The following is a 5,404-nucleotide window of genomic DNA, read 5'->3' on the forward strand; positions in this document are numbered from 1 at the left end:
AAGAAGTGATGGCTATGATCACTGCTCTTACCGAGAGGACAGTGCTGCGCAGTTTATCATGGGAGGTTTGGCAAAGGTGACGGTCCACGCACACATGCCCCCCACACACACACCCTTGTCACGGATGTAGCTCTGCTTTAGCAGTAGAAGAAACATGGTTGAAGTCAAGGGAGCTGAACCCGATTAGGAACGTACTGACCACACCCCTCCCTGCCCCTCACCAGCCTGCCTTTCTCATCAAGTGAGCAGACTGTCCAAGAGCTTCTCTAGGATTGGGTTTCAGGTCAACTGGCATATAAGATGGGTGCCAGACCAGAGGCAGCAGAGACGACAGTGAATGGCAAGAAGGGGCCAGAGATCTTTGCTGCCACCCCCCACATGGAGCCCTAGGGAACCATAGATATTTGCTGCACTGCCCTGACTGCTGCTGGACTCGGAGGTAAGATCTCTCTCTCTCTTTCAATCTCTCTCTCTCTCTCTCTCTCTCTCTCTCTCTCTCTCTCTCTCTCCTCTCTCTCTCTCTCACCTGTTTTCCCTTGCATGGAGGCATGGAGGCTTCCAGAGGTTGTCAGGGACCACTAGCTGCAGCTGAGAGGCCTGAGAGAGCTAGAGCCCAGCCCCTATCTTTTCAAAATGAGGAAACCGCAACACTACTGAGGGCCTTGAATGCCACACCTGGGTCATTCATGCAGCACTCACATTTGCCCAGTTGGCTGCCTCGAGGGGGATTTTGCTAGACCCACAAATATAAAGTGACTTCTTTCTTTAGCCCAGAATCTTTGAAATTCCTCTGTGGAGATGTTGCGGAGGCCTTTTCAGGAGGGCGGGGGTCAGGTTGGGAAGGCAACATGGATGGATGGATCAAAACGGGGTCCTCCAACTTCCGCTCAGAGGTACCATGAGGAATTTGTTTCTAAAGCAGACTCCCAGGCTCCACCCACAATGTGAATCAGGATCTCTGGGGCTGAGGGCCAAGATTTGCTCTGTAAACAAGCAGCTCAGGGGATCCTGAGTTCTACCTGAGGGCTGAGGCTGAGGACAGTGGAATAAGCACTGCTTGTGTGACAGACCATGGTGTCGACCTTAGTCCCACCATTTCAGCTGCATGACATGCTGGAGCACTCAAACTCGGGGGCTGGGGCATCCCACCTTCAGGTGCCCAGCAGAGCTGCAGGACTAAAGGATTCTGCTCTCGGCCTCCTCTCCAGTCAAGGGCATAGGTGTGCTGGCTGCCAGGATCCAGGGGGTTGAGGAGCATGCCAGTGCCTCCTGTGATAGACTCCTCCACCAGTCCCAGTGTGAGTTTTGACCTGAGTCCCTGCTCCTCCATTGTGTCTCTGGTGGATGGCTCAGGACTACTCCAACTTCACGCTGGCTGTTGCTCTTGACCAAGTTAGGCTTCAGCGCCTCTTCCTAGTACCATTCCAGCAATCTCCTTCTATCTCTCCCTTGCAGCTCATCCTCCACACTCGCTCCAGCATGCTCTGAACACAGATCTGACCGTGTCATTCCCTTCCCTAAAATTCGCCCACACTTGCTATTCTCAGTAGATAGGTCTAACCTGCATCCAAAGTCCTCTACCAACGGTCCTGGGGGCATCTCTGATCTCATTTCCATCTGCTCACTCCGGCAAGCAGGGCTTTTTGCTCAGCTGGTCCTGCCTGGCTTCTCTGAATGCCTGTGCCATACTGGGCTTCAGAGAAGCATCATAAACAGATTCTGTATCCACTTTGAGGGCTTCCCATCTAGGGAGGAACTCCCAGATAATAAGGCACTTCTACAAGGTGTGGGTCAAAGGCAGCTGGGGACACAGCAAAAGCCAATGGGAAGCCCTGGCTGAGTTCAGCCCTTTGGCCAGGGTACCAAAGGTCCCCCAGGGACACAGACTCAGGCTCAGAAGGAGGCACAGAGGGGGGCCTGGCTGACCCAGACATTTCGCATCAGATGGCTTAGGGCAATGAGCACCCTGAAGTCACACAAGCTGGAAACCTCAGTTCTGCTCACTGTGTACTCCAGGCAGGTCACGCTGGGCTTTAGTTTGTAACTCAAAAGTAAAATAAAAACACTAGGGTTGGCAAGATAGTTCAGGAGACTAAGCACCTGCTTAGGCAAGCTCAGGACCAGGGTTTGATCCCAGCACCACATGATGCACCAGCCCTGCCCCCTGGGCACACTGAGACAGCCACCAAGACCAGGTGTGGTGGCGCATACCTATAATCTCAGTGCTGGGGAGACCAAAAACAGGAGGATCACTATAAGTCCAAGCTGTGTAGTGAGACCCTGTATCAAACACATTAAAAAAAAAAAAAAAAACCTACCCAATTTATTGGCACCTGAGTGGCCCTCAAAGGTTTTGATGAAGAAACCAGCAAGAGACACTAGAGGACACCACTCCCAAGGCACCTCCCCAACTCTGAGACTCAGAGCCTGGGGTTCATTGTGCCAGAGCCCCCTGCACCCCAGCTTATCGCAGAGCTCTGGGAAAGGGCAGGAGAGATGCCAGTGCTGGAGGCTAAAGGCCACCACGATGCCATGGGAGTCAGCTGCTCTCTGTGCATTCCAGTCCAGGCTGCAGCCAGATCCTCCCTCTGGGAAGGAGCCCAGGCTGGCTGGTCTCTGGGGCAAAGGGCAGTGCCGAAGGAGCAGGTGGAGGAGATTTCTCCAGCATCCTGCAGTGCCATCTCTCCGGCTGGGGCAGCACTGAGACCTCTCCACTACACTGCTGAAGAGCCTCACCCTTCTCAGCTCTTCTCAGGGAGCAACTCAGACAAGCAAGGAGATGGGCTGAGAGAAGAGCCCAGGGGAGGCTGAGGCCTGACTGCACGCACCCGCATAGCACTCAGCCACTCTGGGCCCACTAAGGTCATCTGCCAAGTGGGGCAGAGATACTCACCCTGCCTTTCTCACAAGGCGGTGGCTCAGCAGTCCCCATGGGTGGGATTTTGCAGACTTGACACTGCAGTCCCCATGGGTGGGATTTGCAGATCCTTTAGTAACTGCAAAGGGCTTTAAAAGCTTCAATAAGAGGAAAGACTGAGTAACCACAGCTACTATTTCATCTGAGGCCCTGGGGCTCCTGGTAAAGTCAGCCCTGTTGCCTGACAACAGGGTTAGGATCCCTTGACCCCAGTCTCTGTCCCTCTTTTGGTTTTGGTTTTTAAGGGGTGTGTGTGTGTGTGTGTGTGTGTGTGTGTGTGTGTGTGTGTGTGCAGGGTCTCACTACGTAGCTCAGATTCGTAGTGATCCTCCTGATTTTTGCCTCCCTAGTGCTGGGATTACAGGTGTGCGCCACCACGCCCAGGACACATCACAGCTCAGCGCACCTAAGGGTGGGGCCGGCGTGGCATGTGGTGGCAGGGATCAAACCCTGGCCCCTGCACTTACCTAAGCAAGCACTTAGTCTGCTGAGCTGTACCACTGGCCCTTGGCTTTGGTTTTGGTTTGGACCTTTGCTTCACTTTGCTTTTTATTTGTTTCTTTGGAGGTTTTGTTTGTTTAGGAGTTTAGGGGTGTATAGGTCTTTTCGTTGTTTCTCTCGGCACCAACCTATAGCATACAACAAGGGGAGGTCTTGTGGGGTGCTCTTTTTAAAGACAGGGTCTCACCATGCAATTCAGGTGTGGTCTCACTATGGAGCTCAGATGAGACTCAAACTCATGATGATCCCCCTGCTTCAGCCTCCTGAGTGCTGTTGCTTTTGGCATTTTCTTGTTTGTTGCATAAATAATACGTAAAGTTTATTACTAGTTGAAATAAAGCTGAAAAACAGGAAAAAACATGCATCATCTATGATAACAACTATATAAAAAGTCTAAGAGAACTACAATAGGAGCACACTAAAAATCAAGGCGCTGGTTTTCTATAGAAAGAGGGTTTCCATTGGAAAGAACAGTGAAATCTTCAGGGAACATTCTTGTATTATAAAATAGTCCATTTTTGCAACTTGCATATTGGTAGCAAGCATATTTGCTTATATAATCATAGGTTGCACTGCATATTTGAATGTTTTTGCATTTTCCTATGTATTACATAAAAAAAATTTAAGGCCAAGGAGATAGCTCAGCAGCATAAGCACCTGCCCGGCAAGTGCAAGGTCCTGAGTTCAATCCCTGGAAAAGAAAGAAAGAAAGAAACCTACCAGAAAGAGAATCATGTTGGTATGATTTTAGACTCCAAAATAAGATAAGGAATTTTTTTTTTTTTTTTAAAGGCAGGATCCTGTTCTGCAATCTAGGCTGGCCTTGAACTCACTATGTAGCCTAGGCTGGCCTCAAATTCATAGCAAACCTCCTGTCTCAACTTCCTGGGATTCCAGGTGTGAAGCACCATGCCTGGCCTCTGCAGGGAATGATGATCCAGCTTTTGCACCTAACGAAGTGAGACCCAGTTCAAAAATGTCCACAATGGCATGCTTATTACTTCTTATGATATTGTTGGCCAGGATGGTCTCAGGCTCCTGGGCTCAAATGTTTTTCTTGCCTCAACCTCCCGAATAGCTGAGACTACAAGTGTCCAACTCTTTTCATTTTAAGCCTCTGTTTTCTTACCTATAAACTAGATTTTAATAATTCCCTGACATCCTTCCAGGATGTTTCAAATCCAGAACAGCATAGTGAACCCATGACTGGCAACACTGAGCACACTCATGCTTCTGGGTCTCAGTTCGCTCACCCAAAAGTAGAGGAAAAAACTGAGCATAGTGGCACACACCTGTATTTCTAGTATTGGGGAGGCTGAGGCAGGAGGATCACCAAGAGTTTGAGAGCAGCCTAGGCGACACAGTAAATCTGAGGCAAGCCTGAACTACATAGCAAGATCCTGTCTCCAAAAGACAAATAACAGAGGAAACGAACAGCTACTTCGTGGGAAAATGTGAAAATTAAACAAGATCATATATGGAAAGTGCCCACATAGGGCCACATAGCCCTGTAGCCACACCTTTCTCCCATCGCAAGCTTCAGCCAAGCTCTGGCCTTTCACACAAGTCAGGCCTTCGCCTCCACTGAAACACCCTCCCGAATCCTCAGCTGCCTTTCCAGGTGTAGTTCATACAGTCCTCCTCCTCCTCCTCCCATCTCACACGCTGAAGGACCATCTCTGAGTTCTTTCCTGTCAGCCCCTTCGCTCTACGCTGGCCACAGTCCGTCTTGCCCTGAAGTTACTTGAGGGCAAGTCTCATGCCTCAGCAGGCTGCTGAAGACTCCCTGGGAGCAGTCTATGCACCAGGCTTTTCCCATGTCTAGATTTCCCAGAATACCAAGCACAGAACCTGACATGGGATGGGTCTCATTAGCATGTACTGATTTTATCCAATTGAATTCTCAGGGCCATGATGTGAGAATGGAATGGACAGGGTTGGGAAGGGATCTTTCACTAAAGCCTCCATTCATTCTTTTTTTTTTTT

The 5,404-nt window shown here is 50.0% G+C and overlaps 1 protein-coding gene across 1 annotated transcript in view; it reads left to right on the top strand.

The window, feature by feature from the left end:
* The first annotated feature begins 315 nt into the window (after positions 1-315).
* The window catches only part of Ucp3 (uncoupling protein 3), a 21,537-nt gene continuing 16,448 nt past the window's right edge, over positions 316-5,404 (top strand). The window contains exon 1 of the mRNA XM_023702143.1: positions 316-439. The gene's annotated coding sequence lies outside the window, so the exon portion shown is untranslated. The remainder of the gene's footprint in view (positions 440-5,404) is intronic.

This window comes from Octodon degus, unplaced genomic scaffold, assembly GCF_000260255.1.
Source record: "Octodon degus isolate 3935 unplaced genomic scaffold, OctDeg1.0 scaffold00146, whole genome shotgun sequence".
NCBI lineage: Eukaryota > Metazoa > Chordata > Mammalia > Rodentia > Octodontidae > Octodon > Octodon degus.